This window comes from Epinephelus fuscoguttatus, linkage group LG5 (genome assembly GCF_011397635.1).
Source record: "Epinephelus fuscoguttatus linkage group LG5, E.fuscoguttatus.final_Chr_v1".
Classification (NCBI taxonomy): Eukaryota; Metazoa; Chordata; class Actinopteri; order Perciformes; family Serranidae; genus Epinephelus; species Epinephelus fuscoguttatus.
In genome coordinates, this window is record NC_064756.1 from 15,929,192 (window position 1) to 15,953,527 (window position 24,336).

At 43.2% G+C, this 24,336-nt stretch overlaps 1 protein-coding gene across 1 annotated transcript in view; it reads left to right on the top strand.

Annotated features, from left to right (window-relative positions):
* rasa2 (RAS p21 protein activator 2) overlaps positions 1 to 24,336 on the top strand; it is a 346,877-nt gene that overhangs the window by 137,057 nt on the left and 185,484 nt on the right. The window lies entirely within an intron of this gene.

Genomic DNA, 24,336 nt, shown 5'->3' on the forward strand with positions numbered 1-24,336 from the left:
AGTTATAACAATTTTCTACTTTTGGCAAAAAAAAACACAATACATCAAACTATGCTGCCAAGCCAAAATGAAACTGAGGATTTTTTTTGAAAAAGTGGCAAGGCTGTTTTGTTCTTAAAGGCCTTAAAGGAGCAACAAGCAAAATTCATCATTTCTAGATTGAAGGAATTAAAATATTGCTATGTGAAGAACTAGAGGTGTAATTTCATCTGGAATATAACATGACCTCACACACCCTCTGTGTGTTGATCTCCAGCCCCTTGTTTACAAGCCGGTCCGGCTGCACGTTCATGTACGTTCATGTGAACCCCCCCCCATAAAAGGCTACAGCCAGTGAGCAATGGCAGCGCGTATTTTCGAAGTGAAATGGTAGAGAGCGGCACAAAAAGTCCACCTGAAGATGACCAGGATCCGACATGCCCTCGATAGAAACACCGGGTGTTGGCGAAGAAGTTGTCGGATAAAGAAAGGACAGAACTCGGATTAACGTTGGTCTTGCATTTCCAAGGTGGAGAGCACTGCGAGAGCTAAAGGGCTATAATCTGACTCGAGCTAGCTTTTCTTCTCCTGGACAGGTACAACATAAAGTCAAATGTCTGTTTTAATTAGTGTTACAGTAACGTTAGGCACATGTCACTATGTCGATTCAATTAAATTTAAAGTTACAATCGTAGCATCGGTTAATGTCTGGAGCTTGAGTTATTAGCGGCTCAGTCCCAGCAATGGGTCAGGTGTTACGGCTGTGTTAGGTGAGTAGCCCGGTAGCCCAGCTAACATTTGCAATTAGCATTGTAAAATGTAGCAAGGCGGGCAGCCTGGCGGCTGTGTTTAGCTTCTTCCCTGCCTAGCAGGGACCATGGTGCTGAGTTTCGGACCCATGTGGCCTTCCCAAGTGTCAAAGGTCAGCCCGATGGTTGCCGGGTAAGATTGGGAGCCTTTCTTAATGAGGTCAAAAAGGTCAAACAAGGCCAGCAAAGCCTTTTTTTGGAATTTCTGCCTGATTATTTACTATGTCGTGTGCCAGAGAGCCTTCTGCTAGGACTTTTTCGTCACGTTGCAATACGACCACCACAGAGCTAGTTAGCTTTGCAGAGCGTCTACAGAGTTAGGACTCAGGGAGACTGATACAGGTCGTACGTAAGGCCCGCAGCTCAAGTTTCATGTGGTTCGGTCCATTTTTGTGGCCGTGGTGAGCCTTAATTGGTTAAAAAATGCTAACCTTTAGAGGCCCGCCTCGGAAACTACCGAGCCGATCAGAACATAACTGATGTCTACCAGCTCATCTTGGGCACCTGAACAACATATAAAAAATCAGACTCCTGCGACCTTTAGAAAAACATTTCCTCCAAAACCTCCTCTCTGGTCAAAGCGTTTAAGAGGGCATAAGTCTGACAGCTCCTGATTTTGAGTTTCTGAAACAGGCAAAAAAAAAAAATCTACAGGACTTTGGGGTTTTTTTGTTCCGCATTATCGTTTAGTGGCTCCGGGGGATCCTCTGTTCCCAACCTGGGGCCCCTGGGGTCAAAGGTTGCCGTGCAGTGGCCAAAGAGACACGTTCTTTAAAAAGTACTGTCTTTTCTTTAATAATTCATCAACGCTTTGAGGTAGGGGGCTGACCTTCCAGTATGCACATCAGGACGCCACAGGCGACCAGTGTGCAAAGTTTCAGATCCGTGCGACCTTGGGAAAGGTCAAAGGTCAACCCTTTGGGGCGATCTGGACAATTTTTTCATACCTTTGTTCCAGATTATTGTTTAGTGGCTCCGGGAGATCCTCTGTTCTGAATCTGGGACCCCTGGGGTCAAAGGTCGCCGCGCAGTGGCAAAAGAGACACGTTCTTTAAAAAGTACTGTCTTTTCTTTAATAATTCATCAATGCTTTGAGGTAGGGGGCTGACCTTCCAGTATGTTGTGTGCCACAGAGCCTTCTGCTAGGATGTTTTCACACGCTATGACGTCGACCACCGCAGAGCTAGTTAGCTTTGCAGAGCGTCTACAGAGTTGGGACTCAGGGAGACTGATACAGGTCTTACGTAAGGCCCGCAGCCCAAGTTTCATGTGGTTCGGTCCATTTTTGTGGCCGTGGCGAGCCTTAATTGGTTCAAAAATGTTAACCTTTCAAGGCCCGCCCCTCGGAAACTACCGGGCCGATCGGAACCTAACTGATGTCTACCGGCTCGTCTTGGGCCCCTGAACAACATATTAAAAAATCAGACTCCTGTGACTTTTAGAAAAACATTTCCTCCAAAACCTCCTCTCTGGTCAAAGGGTGTAAGAGGGCATAAGTCTGACAGCTCCTGATTTTGAGTTTCTGAAACAGGCAAAAAAAAAATCTACAGGACTTTGGGGTTTTTTTGTTCCAGATTATCGTTTAGTGGCTCTGGGGAATCCTCTGTTCCCAATCTGGGGCCCCTGGGGTCAAAGGTCGCCGTGCAGTGGCCAAAGAGACACGTTCTTTAAAAAGTACTGTCTTTTCTTTAATAATTCATCAACACTTTGAGGTAGGGGGCTGACCTTTGAGTATGCGCATCAAGACGTGACAGGCGACCAGTGTGCAAAGTTTCAGATCCGTGCGACCTTGGGAAAGGTCAAAGGTCAACCCTTTGGGGCGATCTGGACAATTTTTTCATACCTTTGTTCCAGATTATTGTTTAGTGGCTCTGGAGATCCTCTGTTCTGAATCTGGGACCCTGGGGTCAAAGGTCGACAAGAGCGCAAAAGAGAGACATGTCTTTAAAAAGTACTGTCTTTTCTTTAATAATTCATCAATGCTTTGAGGTAGGGGGCTGACATTCGAATATGTGCATCAGGACGCCACAGGCGACCACTGTGCAAAGTTTCAGATCCGTGCGACCTTGGGAAAGGTCAAAGGTCAACCCTTTGGGGCGATCTGGACAATTTTTTCATACCTTTGTTCCAGATTATTGTTTAGTGGCTCCGGGAGATCCTCTGTTCTGAATCTGGGACCCCTGGGGTCAAAGGTCGCGTGCAGCGCCAAAGAGACATGTTTTTTTTTAAAAAGTACTGTCTTTTCTTTAATAATTCATCAATGCTTTGAGGTAGGGGGCTGACCTTCCAGTATGTTGTGTGCCACAGAGCCTTCTGCTAGGATGTTTTTGTCACGTTGCGACCACCGCAGAGCTAGTTAGCTTTGCAGAGCGTCTACAGAGTTGGGACTCAGGAGACTGATACAGGTCTTACGTAAGGCCCGCAGCCCAAGTTTCATGTGGTTCGGTCCATTTTTGTGGCCGTGGTGAGCCTTAATTGGTTCAAAATGTTAACCTTTCAAGGCCCGCCTCGGAAACTACTGGGCCGATCGGAACCTAACTGATGTCTGCCAGCTCATCTTGGGCCCCTGAACAACATATTAAAAAATCAGACTCCTGTGACTTTTAGAAAAACATTTCCTCCAACACCTCCAGTCTGGTCAAAGGGTGTAAGAGGGCATAAGTCTGACAGCTCCTGATTGTGAGTTTCTGAAACAGGCAAAAAAAAATCTACAGGACTTTGGGGTTTTTTTGTTCCAGATTATCGTTTAGTGGCTCTGGGGAATCCTCTGTTCTGAATCTGGGACCACTGGGGTCAAAGGTCGCCGTGCAGTGGCCAAAGAGACACGTTCTTTAAAAAGTACTGTCTTTTCTTTAATAATTCATCAATGCTTTGAGGTAGGGGGCTGACCTTCCAGTATGCGCATCAGGACACCACAGGCGACCACTGTGAGAAGTTTCAGACCCGTGCGACCTTGGGAAAGGTCAAAGGTCAACCCTTTGAGGCGATCTGGACAGTTTTTTCATACCTTTGTTCCAGATTATTGTTTAGTGGCTCTGGGGAATCCTCTGTTCCCAATCTGGGGTCCCTGGGGTCAAAGGTCGCCGTGCAGTGGCCAAAGAGACACGTTCTTTAAAAAGTACTGTCTTTTCTTTAATAATTCATCAATGCTTTGAGGTAGGGGGCTGACCTTCCAGTATGCGCATCAGGACACCATAGGCGACCACTGTGCAAAGTTTCAGACCCGTGCGACCTTGGGAAAGGTCAAAGGTCAACCCTTTGAGGCGATCTGGACAGTTTTTTCATACCTTTGTTCCAGATTATTGTTTAGTGGCTCCGGGAGATCCTCTGTTCTGAATCTGGGACCCCTGGGGTCAAAGGTCGTTGTGCAGCGGCCAAAGAGACATGTTTTTTTTTAAAAAGTACTGTCTTTTCTTTAATAATTCATCAATGCTTTGAGGTAGGGGGCTGACCTTCCAGTATGTTGTGTGCCACAGAGCCTTCTGCTAGGATGTTTTTCACACGTTGCGTCGACCACCGCAGAGCTAGTTAGCTTTGCAGAGCGTCTACAGAGTTGGGACTCAGGAGACTGATACAGGTCTTCGTAAGGCCGCAGCCCAAGTTTCATGTGGTTCGGTCCATTTTTGTGGCCGTGGTGAGCCTTAATTGGTTCAAAATGTTAACCTTTCAAGGCCCGCTCGGAAACTACGGAGCCGATCGAACCTAACTGACGTCTGCCGGCTCGTCTTGGGCCCCTAGACAACATATTAAAAAATCAGACTCCTGTGACTTTTAGAAAAACATTTCCTCCAACACCTCCAGTCTGGTCAAAGGGTGTAAGAGGGCATAAGTCTGACAGCTCCTGATTGTGAGTTTCTGAAACAGGCAAAAAATCTACAGGACTTTGGGGTTTTTGTTCCAGATTATCGTTTAGTGGCTCTGGGAATCCTCTGTTCCCAACCTGGGGCCCCTGGGGTCAAAGGTTGCCGTGCAGTGGCCAAAGAGACACGTTCTTTAAAAAGTACTGTCTTTTCTTTAATAATTCATCAATGCTTTGAGGTAGGGGGCTGACCTTCCAGTATGCGCATCAGGACACCACAGGCGACCACTGTGAGAAGTTTCAGACCCGTGCGACCTTGGGAAAGGTCAAAGGTCAACCCTTTGAGGCGATCTGGACAGTTTTTTCATACCTTTGTTCCAGATTATTGTTTAGTGGCTCCGGGAGATCCTCTGTTCTGAATCTGGGACCCCTGGGGTCAAAGGTCATCGTGCAGCGGCCAAAGAGACATGTTTTTTTTTAAAAAGTACTGTCTTTTCTTTAATAATTCATCAATGCTTTGAGGTAGGGGGCTGACCTTCCAGTATGTTGTGTGCCACAGAGCCTTCTGCTAGGATGTTTTCATCACGTTGCGATACGACCACCGCAGAGCTAGTTAGCTTTGCAGAGCGTCTACAGAGTTGGGACTCAGGGATACTGATACAGGTCTTACGTAAGGCCCGCAGCCCAAGTTTCATGTGGTTCGGTCCATTTTTGTGGCCGTGGTGAGCCTTAATTGGTTCAAAAATGTTAACCTTTCAAGGCCCGCCCCTCGGAAACTACGGAGCCGATCGGAACCTAACTGACGTCTGCCGGCTCGTCTTGGGCCCCTGAACAACATATTAAAAAATCAGACTCCTGTGACTTTTAGAAAAACATTTCCTCCAACACCTCCAGTCTGGTCAAAGGGTGTAAGAGGGCATAAGTCTGACAGCTCCTGATTGTGAGTTTCTGAAACAGGCAAAAAAAAATCTACAGGACTTTGGGGTTTTTTTTGTTCCAGATTATCGTTTAGTGGCTCTGGGGATCCTCTGTTCCCAATCTGGGGCCCCTGGGGTCAAAGGTTGCCGTGCAGTGGCCAAAGAGACACGTTCTTTAAAAAGTACTGTCTTTTCTTTAATAATTCATCAATGCTTTGAGGTAGGGGGGTGACCTTTGAGTATGCGCATCAGGACGCCACAGGCGACCACTGTGCAAAGTTTCAGACCTGTGCGACCTTGGGAAAGGTCAAAGGTCAACCCTTTGGGGCGATCTGGACAATTTTTCATACCTTTGTTCCAGATTATCATTTAGTGGCTCCGGGGGATCCTCTGTTCTGAATCTGGGACCCCTGGGATCAAAGGTCGTCGTGCAGCGGCCAAAGAGACAAGTTTTTTTTTTTAAAAAGTACTGTCTTTTCTTTAATAATTCATCAATGCTTTGAGGTAGGGGGCTGACCTTCCAGTATGTTGTGTGCCACAGAGCCTTCTGCTAGGATTTTTTGTCACGTTGCGTCGACCACCGCAGAGCTAGTTAGCTTTGCAGAGCGTCTACAGAGTTAGGACTCAGGGAGACTGATACAGGTCTTACGTAAGGCCCGCAGCCCAAGTTTCATGTGGTTCGGTCCATTTTTGTGGCCGTGGTGAGCCTTAATTGGTTCAAAAATGTTAACCTTTCAAGGCCCGCCCCTCGGAAACTACGGAGCCGATCGGAACCTAACTGATGTCTACCAGCTCATCTTGGGCCCCTGAACGACATATAAAAAAATCAGACTCCTGTGACTTTTAGAAAAACATTTCCTCCAAAACTACAGTGCCACTTTGGACCAGTCTTGCCTGTACTGAAACTGGGGCTTCCTCTTTATGCTCCACTTCACTCAGCTGCCAGCACAGCCAGTTCGCCTCCCTTCTTCCCAGCTAACCTTAGCCCCAGCTCTCCGTTTGGATCCAACCGGAGCACCGAGCCCTGGTTTGTTATTCAGGTTAATGTGGGAAGAAGCAGCGGGTTTATCGGGCAGCTGAGTGAAGTGGAGCCTGCAGAAGAAATGCCGAGACCGTCTGGATGTAATAGTCCATGGAGATGCTGTGGTGCTCGGCTGCACAGCAGTGGCAAGTGGGGTGGGGGGTGGAGAGCAGAGGTAGCGGGTGGTGTGGCTAATGACACACTTTGTTTTGGTCTACAGGCAGTGCACAACAGCAAACCTAGCAGTGAAACGACTCCGCTTTTTACCCCTTTAAGAATGCAGAGACCAAAACCAGAAGTCAGTCAGATGTAGAAGAGAAGAAGAGAAGGGGACATGGAAACATTAGCGTCTGAAGTTCGACTCAAAATGGCCGACTTCCTTTGGGGTTTAGGATACTGCTTCAAGATACTTTTCTTGTGCTTCTGGACATGGTATTCGTGCCACCTGAATTTCAGAATTTTAGCTTGAACTTGCTGCCGGGGCTGCACTTTAGGGGATGCTGTCGAGTCATTTTGCCCTGCCCATTCCGAACACGCATAAAATATCAAATTTTCATGAGTTTCATGGACAGATGGACTGTGCACCCCCTGTCTTTTGAGGAGGAGATGGAAGCAGTTCCCCTATCCTAACCCACCAAACTCTGCATGCTTAAAGCCCATCCAGAGAACTACCAAATTTCACAGCTCTACCACCTTCCTGGTTCCATCATCGAGGATTATCAATTTTCACCCCCTTACCTACAGTTTTTTTTTTAAATGTCATTTGAAATTTCCCCTTGAAGGAAACTATGCCTTGTCTATCCACCTTATTTTCAAACACGGAAGTAAATAGTGATCAACTTCCGTTTTTTTGTGTGCGTGACTTCCGGTCAGCCGCTTTCCCTCATGCTTTCCCTTACTGGAGCTAATGGTGCAAGCTATTTTTTTTTTCAATTTTCAGTTGTTTATGTTAGTCAATCAGTTAGTTAGTTAGTCTGTGTATTTTGTATAGATAACTGTGCCCACGTTTCCGTTATAACAGAAATGTATTCCCTCTAAATGCGAATAAATCGCACGTCAATCATAAACTATGAACCAAAAAAGCACAATCTATCCCGAGTGAGACAAACTGCTTGATCCCGTCTCCAGTGTACCAGCAGAGAACCTGCAGAACCGAATCAGCGAAAAAACACACCGGGCTACACAGCCTCTCTACCTGAGCAGCTGAAGCTGCGGCTCGCACCCTCGACACACAGACGGTGCTTCTGCATGCCAGCCAAACGTGTGCGCAACTGTGAGAAATAAATATGTGAGGTGTACGCTGCTTTCTATCTTTTTTCCCCTTTTCTGTCTTTCTTTCTGTCAGCGACATACACTCCTAACACAGGACGGGTTGTTTTAATTGACTGAATTGATTATTAAGCCATAGTGATGCGCGGATCGGCTCTGATAGCACCTGAATCAACATGTACGCATCAACCATCCAGCCGTTACAACATGATTGAGCTAGCAAAGCAGTTTTGTGTTGCTATGTGTGGTATTTATTCAGTTTTGGGAAATCACGATGTCTAGAAAGCATCAGTGGCTGCAGCTGACAGGGACAGCTAACGTTAACACTAGCAGCAAAGCTAACATCAGGATCGTCATCCGTTAAAAGCCTTCCGTTGTCGGATACGACATGAAACTACTCCAATAAGCTCAATAATTTTGAAACTAAGACATCAGCTGGATAAAATATTTTTTCACGGGCCACTTTGTGAGTTTAGTGAGTTATTACAGACACGCTAACGGCTAACAGCTAACGGTTAGCCCAGCTAATCTACAATAACCATGTTATTAATTACATACAGAGAAATACTAATGTTTGTTCAGTCATTGTGTTTATAGACTTTACAAACATCAGATTAGTCTAAACGATGATATAGTGACGTGAAAAATGTGATATATACATATATATAGCTAAACTCAGCAAGGTAAACAACAAGGCGATTCCCATTTACACAGTAGTACGAGTGCTGGACCGGAAGTGTCGCCCAAAAACGGAAGCTGGCTGCGTTCTGTTTTGCCTCCGTGTTTCCTTGAAAAATAAGGTGGATTAGACAATAAAAAACTGAAACCTTAAAAACAATAATATTGAAAGACCATCATTTCCTAATCTAACCCTTACTCAACCTAACCCAGTTAAAAATAAAAATAAAAATTCCAAATTGGGGACAGTATAAGAGCAAAGAGCAGCAAGAGAGGTCATTTCTGCAGAACAACATCTCCAACCTTTCAGGAGCAGCCAGTATTTTCCTTTCCAAGATCAGTTCCCCTACCCAAACCCCACTTTGTGCTGTACCAGCTGAAAGTAACAATCCACACGTAGGGCCCCGCTCAAGAGGACAAGCAAATGTTCTTTGAATCCCCTTAGCCACTGACAGTTTTTCAGCACTTATCCTAACCCTGATCCCCCTCCCCTAACCCCACGTTGTGCTATACCAACTGAAGGTGAAAATAAATACATATAACCCTGCACAAGGAGAGGCAAATTTATTTTGAATTCCCTCAGCCACTGCCTGTTTGTGGAGACATCAAAGTGGAGTTCTTCCATAAACAGAATAAGCTGAGGAAGAGGGACAAAATGTTCCACTTCTGGGTCAACACCTTCTTCATCCCTGGACCAGAGGAGAGTGGGGACAAGATGGAGAACTGGGTGGTAAACAATGCAGACAGCCAGTGAGGAGTACCTCATCCTGATGCTCATGAAGAACGACTTGGACAAGGCCAACAAAGACAAACCCTCCTGCCTCACCACTACCCAAGGGGTGACTACATTTCAATTTTTGTAAGTTTAGTTTTGTAAGTAGAGTTTAGAGTAGGTAGTTTGATAGGATACTTAATAGATTAGTTAGACGTTTGTTCTGTTCTTTAGTTCTGGTTCAGTTACTTTGTGTTCACAAAATATAAATAAAAAACAAAAAAACAGGTGAGTCTGAAGTTTTATGAGCTCATTCACCACTTCTTCCATAGTTCGTATTTAAATCCTGTTTAGAATCTGTTGCTCAGCCTCGAGTCTCAGTTTAGTTTTGCTGATCTCTTCTTTGATTTCTCTCAGTTGCTGCTTATTGTCTTGTCGGAAATTTTTTATATCTCCTTGAATATAGTGTTCAGATTGATCTTCGTGTCCTCATCCACGCCCTCTACTCCGTTAGCATTAGCTGGTGAGCTGCAGCTAGCAGGAGAGGACACATGACTCGGGTTATCATGTGCATCAACACTCTTTGTAGATTTCTTGCTTCTGGCTCTGTTCTGCCAGTCTTTTGTCATGAATTAGCCCTTAACCATGGTTTGAGCTCAAGTTTAACGCAAGTTTAGTATATTTATAAGGCTATTTAATCTAGGTTGCCGTGAGAGAATTTCTCTTAAGCTGCCATCTTTGCAGGTCCCAGATATTTGTTTTTTAAATAACCAGAGTGACTGACATCAAAATAGGCCATAGGTTGCAGTGTAGCAAAGTTGCATCTCAATTCAGTGAACAAGCTGAAAGATTTTAGGTCTCTACGACATTCCTGTGAATTTATAGTGAATTTAATTCATCAACTTCCTGTGTCATGGTGCCATCAGAACTTGGATCTGTTGCCATGATCACACCGTGTGATGTAGCCCCACGGAATTCACAGGAATGCATCATCAAGATCCTGATGCTGATACACATACAGTATGTCATGACTGAGGACAGCTGTCTTGAAACCAGCTCACTACGTTGCATTGTTGCTGAGATATGTGCACTCAAAACACATAAAATTACAACAGTATTAGTCCAATATTTGGAATTTGTAACTGGACAAACCAAATTTCATGCATAATGCCATCATGTTTGGTGGTTTGCTTATTTGCTTATGGTTTGGTTTGGTTTGGTATTGCTTAGTATTTGACTATTTAATAGCCTCAACTTCAGTAAAAACCATGTGAAACTGACTCTGCTATCTCCATTCATTTGCATTAATATGTGAACATCCATTATTAAAATGTCTTTTATTTTATATTTTATCATGATGAACCATACTCAATTGATAATGGCTTTTTTAATTCACCATGCTCAAACCGGACTCATACTTAACATGCTCAGAGTGAGTTTCTATCTGAGGTTCAGTCAACTTAAAGTTTAGTGCTTACATGCTCCTGAAGGTGGATGTAATTAAGGGCTTGCAAAATTGGATGCAAAACTCATCAGAACACTGGCACCTCCTTACTTACAAACTAAGAACCAGATACACCTCAAGCATATGCAGGCACAGAGGAGTTTATCTTAGAATTTGTATGTATTTATACATTTTCTCAATTCATATTTTTGCAGTTATACTAGTTTTACTGTTCAGGTATGAATTTATCTCCTTTCATTAACTTGGTTAACTTTTTAAAACCTTTTATGATCAATTGAAATTATTAATCTACCCTCTCAAACTGATGATCATGCCCCACACCCCTGCGCTGACAGGATCTGAAATTTTATGAGTTTCATTGCAGCTCAAATGAAGCCAACATCACTTAATGCATCCACAGTGTGATGCAAGACAACAGCCTTGAATCATCTTTAATCAATGGACCACACCATGAAAATTTCATGGAAAGTAGATGGTGTTTGATGGCTTAGTTCCTGTTGCCAATAGGTGGCACATTGTCTATGACTTTTAATCATCATGCAGATGTCCCCAGGCAAGGACTTTAATCAAACGTGAAATTTTATGTAAATCAGATTATGTTTGTCACGGAGTTAGACATGTGCAAAACACCTATAATGGCTGCTAAATTCAAAATGGCCAACTTCCTGACCGGTATAGGGTTTTCCACAAAAGATATTTTTGTATGTTCAGACATGATACACATGTGTACTGAATTTCATACGTAGGTAAACTTGGCCTCCTAAAAACTATTTACTTTGGGGTAATAAGAAAAAAAACAATACAGAAAAATAATCAGAGCAATTACAATATAGTGATTTGCATTTAATAATTTTCTTATCATTTATATTATTTTATTATTTATATTATTATTTATTATCATCACAAAACTGCTCATTCTATTTGTTATGGCTGTAAATGCAAGAGAGCAGGAGAGGACTACAAGCCTTGCAGTTGTGGAGTAATTTGGGTGCAGTACCAGAAATCGCCTGTAGCGGGAGCCGGAGAGCAAAATCTGTGTGAAACTCCGGTGGGAAAAATAAATTCTCAACCAAAAAAAACGCAATTTTGGCCCCAAGTGAGGACCTTTGAGAAAACCAGTTTAGAACATGTTAACAACCTTTTACTACCTTGTGGTGAAATTTCAGTGAAAACAAAGTGAGGACCGGCCAAAATGTCCTCACTTCCCAAAAATGACCTCACTTTGTTGGTTAAAAACCCGCGCTGGTCCTCAGTATGTAGCAAGTGCAAGAACACACACACACACACACACACACACAGACACACACACACACACACACACACACACACAGCCCTGAAAGCTTCATGGAGCCTGCAGGGAGTCAAACTGCTCTCACCTGTTGTCTCTGGCAGCCTAAGAGGGGACGATTAGCGCCCAGCACTGACAATATGCTCTTTGTTCCCCCTCTTTCTCTCACTCTCCCTCTCTGCCATCTCATACTTGCAGTCTGTCACTTATGCCACTGCTCATTTCTCCCTCTGCTCAGCCTTCTGTCTTCCTCTGTTTCTACCTCTATGTGTCTCTCTGTCACTCTTTGTCCGTGCGTCCATCGAGCTCGCTTACTATTTCTGTCTTCCTCCCCTCTTTCTCCTGCGCTCTCTGTTTCTGTCCGCCTCTAATGCCCTTGTGGCCGTGAGAGCAGTGTGTGGAAAACAGTTGAGCACTTTATCGCAGATCATCGAGGTAATCCCTCGCAAATACGCTCCGTGATGGCGCTGTGCACATGTGCTGCAGAGGTCTCGTCGCCAGACCAGTCGCAGCGACCCAGGCCAGATTTAACTCATTTTGCTTTGCACTGATATCAAGACTCGGAGGTCAAATGTTTTAAACATTAGTATCGAGGTACAGGATGAATCAAGCTCCAGAGAAATGTGTGGTTCGCAGCACATGTTCCACTCTGAATGCATTAGCATGTATTAGTGAGGCCCGGTCATCCTTGACTGGCATCTGTGGGTGAAAGGGTGTAACAGCGGTGCGTGTGTCCCAGCACAGAGGCCACAAACAGCCCGGGTGTGACATTTCCACAGGCTGGGTCACAGATGTACAGCTGTATAAAGTGGCCTTTATAACCAGAGGGGAAGACCTCTGTGAGATCTAGGGAAGTCGAGATAGCGTTCCTCTGTACATTGAAAACATAGTGGACAGTGTTGGGGGGTGGGGGACTGCAGAGAGGAAAGGCGTGTCTGTCAGCTCAGTATAAGCCACACTTTAAAATGAAAATAGCATTCTTAAGAGGCTCCTTGGTTTCAGTCTTACTCAGTCGGTCTTACAGCAGAGAAACCCACCATGAAGTGAAGTATATTAACTATTATGAGCAAACCATTGTTGAAAGTTAATTGTTTGGTAGTTTATTTTTTATAATTCCTGTGTAAATGTCTGATCAAATGTAATGTGATATTACCAGTGACAATACAACAGAGTTTAACTGCACAAGCTTCAACATCAGTGTGGATGAGCTTTCTGAAAATCTAAGGGACATTTGGAATAACTAGACAGGAAATTTTGCATGTACCTGCTGCAGGGAATTTGCATTTGAAATCAGAGGTGAGGACTCAAGTCATAAATCTGACCACTTTAGACTTGACAAACTCAAAGAAAACTTGCAACTCGACTTGGACTCAAACACCGATGACTTGTGACTTCACTTGGACTTGAGCCTTTGACTTTTGACTTGAAAATATTTGATAGCTTCCCCTGAATTCCCCAAAACCACTTTGTTGAAACCAATCTGACAGCATCTACTCAGGTTGCTGGGGAGGACCATGCAGAACTTACAATAAAGTTAATTACAAACTAGAAAAAAATAATACCAAAGATAATTTTGTTTGTGTACAAAAGCTATGCGGTCATCAACAAAAAACAAATTGCAGCATGCAAACAACAGACAAAGATGCAACAACTTCCAACAAACTTGTTTTCTGAAAATTAAAAAGTAAATTTAATGAAGCATTTACGATTTTTGTAAATTTAATACATGATTATTCTGTTATTTAAATGGCATTACATTTGGTGAGAGCGCATTATATGTATAGGTAAAGCAGGTTGTTTAATTCCCGGCTCCTCCGCATGTTGAAGTATCCTTGGGCAAGATACTGAACCTCCAATTGCTCGTGATGGCTGTTCCATTGGTGTGAGTGCATGTGAATGGTTACAAGTGCAGTCCATTTACCATTATGACTTGTTTTGCACTTAAAACTCAAACTTTAGGACTTGAGACTTGACTTGTCTGACTTTGGACTTGAATCAGGACTTGAGTACAATTATTTGAGACTTACTTGTGACTTGCAAAAGCATGACTTGGTTTCACCTCAGTTTGAAATACTTGAAATACTGAGAAAAGCTGATGTGGTAGTCTAGTCTAGTGTAACATGACAGAAGTAGCAGTGATGTAATTACAATATGAAGAAGCAAGAAACATATGATGTACAGTAACTGTTTAGTGTTGCAAAAATTCACTGAGAAATAAAAGTTCTTGTGCTCAGAGCGCCCACAAGTATCAGGAGACACTGTGTCTGAAGCTGGGAGCAGCAGACCCACCGATCAGTCCAACATCACGGGCTGTTAACCTGACTGTTTGTCCCTTATCACAGCTGCTGATAGTGTGTTTCCGTTCACCTGACCAGTGAGCAAACACAACTGCCTTTGCATGTACAATGTACATACAAATGAACAATGACTTTAGTGTGATTGGGGAAGGGGAAGGTAAAAGAGTAAATATGTACAGTTTTGCAGATACTCTCGCAACACTTAGCATTCATAATCTGGACAATTTAAATATTCACTTAAATTAATTTATTAGCAGAGCACATTAAGACAATCTTGGCCAAAGTGCTTTACAGAAAAATTAAAAGTATGTTTAGATCATTAAGATGATGACAGGATAAATGTGTCAGATAAACTCAGCATTCGTCCACAGAAACACTTACTCACCTAACTGCCCTCTTGTTTCTGTTGGCCCCTTTCAAACTGCAGCACAGTGACTTGGTTTGAGTTGGCACTGGTGAGCAGCTGGAGCACAAACACTACCTGTCAGCTCCTGGAGGCTCGGATCGTCCTGCTGTGGTGCCGTCTCCCGGAAAAAGCAGTGGCAGCCCGCGTCTGTCTTCTACTGGGCTGCAGTTCATACGCTCACATGAACGGTCCATGACAACATGCTATGAAATGTGAAGTAGGATTTTTAGCTGACCACGATGGCTTTTTCAACTCTGAGCTGCAGCGACGACCCCAGAATGTTGGCAGAGGAAAAAAATTCACATCTGAGCCAAACTCTGTCTGTAGTTCTTCCACCGTCCATTGAAGTCAAAGCTCATTAGGAGATGACAGAAGAAACTCAGCTGCTTCAGCTGGCTGCAGAGAGCTTTGGCAAGCTTTGCAGAAGATACAAACCTACTACCACTATGACTAACACATGGAAATAAGGTTCAAAGTCAAGTCAAGTGTTCCTTTAAATGAAGCATGTCTCAGGGCTGCAGGGCTCTGGAAACATCAAACTGTTGTAGGTGCGGGACAATAGGGTGCCTTCATGGTGTCACCTGTAGAGTTTGGTTTTTACAATGAATTATCTGAGGGCAGAGGCTGCACAATAAAATCTTTGAGGAGTTTGAGGAGAACTGACTTTATAAATGTGAGGATGTGTTGCCTTTCTTTTCTTATTTGATGGTAAATCAAATATATCTTTGGGTTTCGGACACAAAACAAGCAGTTTAAAAACCATATTCTCTGTAGCCAACACATGATATAACTTTGCCACTGTAGTATTTAGTATTTTTAGACTCAATCACACATACTCCGTCCTGGTGAGGGGGGTACAACAATACAATATTTGCTGATTTCACAAAGTCTGAAACAATATGATTTCAATTTGATTCAATTCAAGGGCCTGCACAACACATTCTCGTCACATATTGACATTTGCTCATGGACTTTTCACATCCAGATACAACGTGCAAGGTACCCTGGGTGCATTGGTTGTTAATGTTCTGGGACGCCGTGTCAAGTTCTGCCTGTTACATGCATTGTCTTCTTTCAAAAACACTTCCGTTTGCACAGGAAATTTAACGTTTACATACAGTATCTGTCAACATAAACACACTATGTTGGTACAACACCACGAATTGACATTTTTTCCATAAACTACTAACACACGTGGTTGGGTTTAGGCAACAAAAGCACATGGTTGGGTTTAGGACAAAGGAACAGGGTTTGGCTTTATAATCTTATGGGACATCGCTCTCCAGGGTGAAGGTAAGTGTTTGTTGGACCCATCCACCAGCCTGTCCTACTTAGACTTTCATTGCTTTAACTCTCCGTAACACTATAACAGTGACGGCCTGTGTATCATGCTGACGTTTAAGGACAGCTTTTTTTGTCCGTGTCTGACTCCGGAATTCACTGCCCAAGCACCGGATTTCAACAGCTTCTGAGTGAGACCGGTTGGCCTGCAATCAATATGCGACGTTATCAGTAAATGTCTTTTTCTTGGCTGTTTACTATTATCGGTCTGGCACTCGTCCACTAGCACTGTTTGACTGCTTGGGAAGGTGGGCTCAGACGGAAATGGAAACACGGGCATGCCATGGGAATTTTAAAAAGAGGCATATCTTAAAGAGACAATATTAGGGGCGTAACGGTACACAAAAATCTCGGTTCGGTACATACCTCGGTACACAAGTCACGGTTCGTTTTTTTTTTTTTCGGTACAGTAATGAAAAAAATAGACAACTATTAAATATCTTTTACTTATTGGTAACCTTATTAAAACATACCACCACAGCAGTTAACTCTTTTTACACAATTTTTGAATGAAACAAATATATATAAAATCCTGCTTTTTCACATTGTTTGAATGAAAATAAAAATATAAAAGTGAAAAATAAAATCCTGCTGTTTTTTTAACACATTGTTTGAATGAAAAATATAAATATACATTTCTGCTTAAACAGTTTTACTCAATTAAGATAAAAAGTATAGTGCAGCTGGTCAGCTTTAAAGCCTACTCAGATTCAGTTTTACTAGGAACTTACTTAGCTTTCCCACTTTGTTAAAGTGCAGTAAACAAAACATGCTTATATCTAAAATGCAGCTTAAACAATTTTACTCAACTCCAATGGCATTGGTTATTTCTTTAGTGTGATGGTCAGGGAAACGCTCGTTCTTTTTAAATGAAGACGATATCGTAGTTTGCACCAGATTTCTTTTTCTAGTCGTGCTGGTTAACGTTCAAACCGCTGTTCTGCAGTGTCGGCACACTGCTTTTGTCTTGTCAAGTTGTTTATTTCCATCTTCGTATTTTACCCTGAAACCAAAGTGTTCCCAAACGGAGGACTTAAGGTTTGCGGGTGGGTCTTCAGGTTCATCAGGCTCACTTGCCATGTTGTCAAAATGCGAGAATGCGCTGCACAAAGTGAAAGCGGAGATTTACGGGACTTGGTCCGTCACTCAATTATGTCCATCGGGGAACTAGATATTTTAAATGGTTCAGCTCGCAAAAACGGAATTAAAATAAAACAAAATAAAATAAAATAATATCCTGCGCCCAATAATTCGGTACAGGGTCGTGCTGAACAGAAAGTCGCGTACCGAACGGTTCGACACAACTACATGTACCGTTACGGCCCTAGACAATATGCATCGATGTTTTAATACATTGAATCAATATATCAGTCCAGATTGATGTATCTTTATACCATTATTTTTTATATAGATTAATTATCAAAATAAATAAATAAAAACATTTATTATTTAAAGGGCCAGTGTGTAAAATGGGTTGAAAACAGTGACATCAGTGGTCAAATTCTAGATTGCAGGGCTCACTCACTCACCCCTCCCGGCGGGTAAATGACGGCGGCCTCGTAGGGACAAAAAGCCTTGCGCACGAGTTTTTCAGGAGTAGGTCTATCTAGCAACGAGGTGAATGTTTATTTAGAAATCTAAACCATGTTACGATATTGTAATGAATCCCTCACGCGCAGGAGACCAGAGGAGCGTTCGGGAAAAAGGCCCGTTTATTTGAGCACTCCAAAAACTCTGGTAACACTCCAGGGGGTAAAAGACTCCGTCCCAAACTCTGACTCTTCTGGCGTAACAGACACACTCCATACACACATAGGCTACTTGTTTACCATACCGAGTGGGGACCCCCCCCCCCCGCTCCGCCAACCTCCAGCCCGCACACTGACTGACAGCGTAGCCGGTAAACAGAGCTCAGCTGTTTATTTAGCCTAGCAATATCTCTGGACTATAGTAGCTGCAATGGACGACTTTGAATGCAATTTTGAAGAGTTTCTGGTAGAGGACACAGACCCAGAGCCATACCTGTTTGAGCCGGAGCATACAGATGAGGAAGTCCATGTGTTTGATGCTGAGTGGGCGAGAAGAGAGGCTGAATCCACCGCTCACATTTTGCTGCACAGAATGGGATTCGGTGCTACTGCTACCATCACTGGGGAGATATATCATCAGGAGGAAAAGCGCCGCAGAGAGTGCATCACAAGGAGTGAAGTTGCGTCTTCTTTTCCTCGCAGATGACGGTTCGGGTTCATTCTCTCCTGTTGCATGGTAAGTGTGGTCCATTCGCAAACTTTATAACTAAAAAAACTTTTCACTACTCTCTATTGACGAACTTCTAACACTCTCTGCTGTTTCTTCCTCCTTCTTCCTTCCTCCCGCTGTCTTCGTTGGTTTATTTATACACGCGAAACGCGTTCTCTGGCTGGCTGGATTGTCCGCTTGGTCTGCCATACATACATGGCGGCGCAAGATGGCGACCTCTCTAAAGCAAGGCCCTTGCTCTATATATATATATATATATATATATATATATATATATAAAAGGCTATGAAAACCAAACAAATTTTATTTTATAGCGATCATACACTTGTATAAACATATTAATGGGTAGAATATTCAGATTCAGATTCAGATTCAGATTGACAATAAACCATACCAAATATTACACACTGGCCCTTTAATAAATTAAAGTATATATTCCTTACCAATTTTTGAAGATCTATATCTTGAGTAGGAACAAACTGCCTTCAGCAAAGTATTACAGTATTGTTGATAATAACTCATGGGGTTCTCACACTCACCGCAAAGCACTACTCACGCAAACACAGTGACTGGAGGGTCTTTTTAAGTATTCGTAACTGGAGAATATTCCCTCTTAGCAACAGTGTTAATGGCTAACTAACTAGGGCAAGCAGCTGAAGGCTAACTTGGGCTGTAGGAAAGTATAACCAAAAGCTTTTCTCCGAGCCCTCTCTTTTTTTGTTTTGTTTATGTAGACTACTTCCATTGAGTAGTAGAGCTGTGGGTGGCCACAGACAGCAACAGTAAGTTTGTCCTTCATTTCTGATTCTCTGTAATGCCAACGCTAATGGGCTTTCATAACACTGTCATAACGCCATGCAAAGTGCTCACTTCATGTTCAGTGTAACAGTGTAAACACAACATTATCCTTTAAATCATGAGTCATTTTTTTTGTTGTTGTTATTTTCAAGTCAACAAAAATGGTTTTCTTCATCAATAGCACTGCTTGTCTTGTTCATGTTAAGTTTAACTCGGTTCTGGATGTGCTACCTTCTGCTGTCGCTTACAAACTGTAGTGCACAGTGTTTGTCAGTCAACATCAGTTGTCTCATACAGTTCAGGGCTAAGCCGTGTCAGCCGTCACAGAACAGGCGTATTGGTCATTACTGCATGTGGTGTTTGTGTGATGAACTGTAGAGTGGAGACAGAGGTAGCAGCAGCTCAGACCTGCTCAGTAACAAACACTGTCTCAGTGAGCTGTTAGGAACACAGTCATTGCTGTGCTTTAGGGCTTCACTGATGGGCCATGACAGATTGAGTCCCCCCTATGGATCGGGGCCTCTCTGCCCTCAGACACGCTGGAGCTTTATTAGACTTCAGTATGCCTCCCTGCAGAACCACGTCGCCCAGCATGACCTGGACCACTCCGGCCTCTGATTGGCCGAGAGCGCCCCAGCTGTGGGCCAGGCCACTCTCAGACACATGCTGTAAATCAGCAAGCCAAACAGTTCAGAGACGTGCTGTAAATCAACAGACCAGAACAATGACACCCAAGGAAGCTAAAACTCTCCTGTCGGTGAACATGCATCGTAACTCACGTCTGCTTAACCTGGAGAGAAACATCGATTCATCTGAAGGGGAGTGAGCGCTCAACTCTTGGATAAAAACCTTGAGCCAGATTGAAAAGTTACATTACCTTATATGCACTAACTCAGTCTTCTATGACCCTGCTCCCTCCCGCGCAATATGAAAAATGTTGCTTTCATAATACATGGCTATCTATTTGAAATTCACATACAATATTAATGTTTTTCTCAGTCCTGGAGACACAAGGTTCTGCGAGTAACAGCTGCGATAGATGAAGCATTCTTGTTAACAGGATTTATTTAGAGAAGTGAGAGCAATCAATATCTTAGCTCATCCTCCACCCCACCGTTGAGGCTGGGAGAGTTTGCTGGAGCTTTATAGGATCAGGAACACAGTGAAGTACATTATTGAATGTTGACAGGCTAAGCTCTGGCTGATAAATGCCCTGCACGGTGGCAGCTTTCCCAAAATCATATCACTACACTGACATGCTGAGACAACAAATGTGCAGAGAGAGAATATGTTCAGCCATATGCTTAAGGGAGTGCAAATATTTTATCGCTCTGGCCCGAATTAACCCAGATTTAATGAATATTAACAACTTTGCCCTCAAGTAAGAAAGTCAAGAAAATAAAATGTGAGTTTAGCCTTCACTGGTAATGTATAGATGAGGAGGCTGAGGAGAACTGTATAGAGAGGCCTCTCAGAAAACATGCAGTTCAAGACACAGACCATCTTTGGACATACGAGGAATAGACAGCCGAAGTGGTGATGTCACGTTCAAGCTAGCCTCTGTTCTAGCTTCTGCAACTCAGTGCCATCTCTCATTCAGCATTTCTCTCATCTGTCTTTCTAAAAAAAAAGAAATGTAATCCTTCCCATGTTCTAAGACAAATCAGCATTCGCTACAGTGGGTCGTTTTACAAGTTAAAAGCTGTAATCTCTGCTGTCTAAAACATTTTACAGAGTCCTGATGTTAACACAGACATGGCTGAGCTAGCTGAGGCCCCTAAACTAAGTCATGGACTCACCTCTTATGTTGAGCCATGATGTTTAGCCTGTAAAGGTCAAGAGCTTGTGGCAAATTGTGTGTTTTTTTAAACCTACCATCCTTATACAGCCAGCCAAGTAACATACTGTTGAGAAAGGGGTAGTTACAAGTCTGTATTTTTAATTTTAAGTGTTGTTAATAATGTCACAATGTAAAAATGTCAGAATAAAGGAGATGTATGCAAACACTTGGAACATTAAAATATCAGGAAACAATTATTTACTATATAAAGATGTATTAGAGAAATGGCGTCCCGAGCAGAGAAGGAAGTCATGCTCCTTCTGTGTGTGTTGTAATCCAAGCTTCTCTGTTTTTTGTTTTGGTAGCTATGTTGGCCGTTACTGCACGTGAGTGCCTATGATTGTGTCTCACTTGCTAGCTTATCGCTGCCACTCTACACTGTGCACTGCACTCATATTGTGGTATTAGGACGGCATTGTCGCAGAAGCATAGCGCCGGTCCTCCAGCTTCCCCCTGTTAACAATGTTAGCTCTGTCAATACTGTTGCCCATAGACTGCATAAAATAATGGACGTAGCTAGCATAACATCCATTGGTTTAGGTAATGGTTGTGGTTTTAACCCAAATGCAGCACCTCAGACAATAAGGACAGTTTGTAATAGCCTTTAATGCCCCTCCTAGTAGAGCACAGAACGTGAAGATAAGTGAAACAACAGGAAAGTCGGGAGCGCCGAGTAGCTCAACTAGTAGAGCTGGCATCCCATGACAAATGGCTATGTCCTTTGCCACTGCGGCACCGCAATTGCAACCTGTCATCCCCTCTCTCAACCCCTTTTCATGCTACCACTGTCCTATCAAATAAAGCCCAAAAAGCCCAAAAAGAAAATCTTTGAGAGAAAACAACAACAACAACAGGAAAGTCCAACTCCCTAGCTTAGGGTCTCCAAAAGCACAGGACTGATCTAAAAGCTATGGTGGGCGACGCCAACACAGAAGTCAGGTTTACTGGTGTCTGCTGGATGCACACATACACCAGACAGTTTAATAGTGTGCAGCCGTACCATGAAAGAGCAGGCAGGAGACGTTATTGGGCGGGCAGAGAAACCAACCCCAGGTAAGCTCATGGAAGGGTTGAACACAGCGATACGAAGCAGGCAGAAAGTAGGTCGGGCCAGGCAAAGAGTCCAGGAACCAGCGATGACGGCGAGTAATCTCCATGATGTGCATGCAAAGATGGTGTATGCCACCACAGCGTGAATCACTTCACAGAACAAGTTAACACAGGCAGATGAGGACAAAAACTCATGGACAGAAGGCCGGGAGCTGGGCGAAGTGGGAGAGTCGCGAAGAACAATCTGGCAACAAGTGTCTCTGGGGCTGTGGTATATAAACTGACAGAGTGTAATCAGGAACAGGTGAACTGAGTTGCCTTGATGAGGTGGGCATGTAGGTAGGATGAGTTACTGAATGAGCTGAATAACTGTGATATGTTTGTGGACTACTGTTCTGAAGCCTTGAGTTTGGGCTCTGAATGTCAAATGTAGCTCCTTTAAAGATTGTGTTTGTTGTTGTTTTCAGGCTACAGCGATCTAAAAATGCAAATGTCAAAGCAATACTCGCCGAAAATCTGACTGGTGGTTGGCACATTTTGCCTGGGATATTTTGCATGTTGAAAGCATTTATTTGAACTGTCACAGTCTTCAGTGATTAAAGTAGCACAACAGTGAGGGAAAGGACTTTGTGTACTCAACACTCCCTACTAAACAGGCAACATAAAATTCTCAACAAGTCTCACTGGGAAAAAAAACTTTTCTTTTCTTTTTGCCTTTTCCGCTGACCATATCTCTCACTCCTCCACATGTCGAAACCATTCAAGGTTTTTCTTTCATGCCCGCTGCACCGCGGAGGTTGTTATGAGTCAGAGTTACCAACTGGAAACCTGAACATCAGTGTTTTAGATCTTTATTATCTCAGAGATCAGTTTTCTGGTGTACAGTTTGACATAGGGGCACTTTATCTCACATCATCCTCCCTACAGTGCCTCAGTGTTAGATGGGGGCATGAGGTGACCCAACACACACACGGTCACATACAGGAGACGAGTTAAAAGGTATAAACCTCCATTCTCCGCACAGGACTGATGTAATTACAACCAGATTAAATGTGAATGAATTCAAAACGCTACAAAGGATCACTGCTCAGACAGGTCACCCCAGATAAAGACATCTCTGTTATTTCTGCTACTTGGGATGAGTTTATAGAAGAATAAAACCCACAGTGTTCTTCTTCTCTGATGCTCGCTGGGTGATATTTGTTCCAAAAGCATGAAAGATGAATGAAGCAAGGTCACTGGCAGATAGTGAGCTGTTACACTGTGTGTAAAAAATCAACAGACGAGACTCAGTGAATGCATGAAAACGCCCGCTCTGTTGCATAAAAGGTTCCTGGAGTTTTATCTGGTTGGAAATCTTGTACGAGGATCCAACTGTAGCTGTGATCATCAACAGTTTCTTTCTGAAACGGGCATGAGTAATTATACACCATTTGATGTGGACTTATTCCACAAAAATACAAACATTCTCATTGGAATCGGTCAAAATGGAAAGGGTTTAGCCAAATGTAAACTTAATGTGTTGTTTTTCCAGATTTCTGGGAGTTTTCATTTTCGAGAGACGGGGGTAAGGTGAGATTGGATTAAAATATCAAATAGGCTTTTGGGCCGATTACAAAAGAAACAGGATTTTTCTACGTCCTCTTCAGTAAACCAGAGTAAGCTGTATCCGTTGGCTGCTGGTGAATGTGCGCTCTATGTCCTGACAGACAGAAGAATGAACTGCTTTATTACCTCTGTGCAGGCCTGCCAATCATTATGGGTATCCTTCACACTGGTGCAAAAACAACCGGCATTTATTAAAATATGTGCACATGTGGTCATTGTCATATAATAGTGCATACAGTATTCCTGCAAAGAGCAATGAATAAAGTCCTTTACAGAGAAGATTTTTGCAATTTTACATGCACTACTGTTGATTTATTTCTTAGAGAAAATCCGCATCCTCCCATCTTTTTCTCCTCTTTAGTGGGAGTTCAACCATCTCCACACTCCACCTACTCCCATTGTCACACTCCGAATACGACTGAAATCCCGGCTGATCCTGTTTTATCATCGGGATCACACCAGAAAGAATCCTGGAGCCAGCTCCAGTCTGATGGTTCTGATTGCTGCCTTTCCTCTGACTTTCATTTCCAGTGTTGATAAGCATCAAAATCTATATCCACCTCATACCTGCAAAGCAAAAAGTTTGTCGGTGCATTCTGAAACGACGTCATCGTATCTCAGCATCTTTAGCAGTGGTTTGCTCAGTTGTGCTGTTGCCAATGGAGATGAGTCTGATGACTTGCAAGTCAGTAGCTGTTGTGATTTAGCACTTTTAGGACTTCTCATCCATGTCGGCTAATAGGTTATGCATCAAAGTAAAGTACGTTTTTCACCTTGAATATACTATACTGGTTTGACAA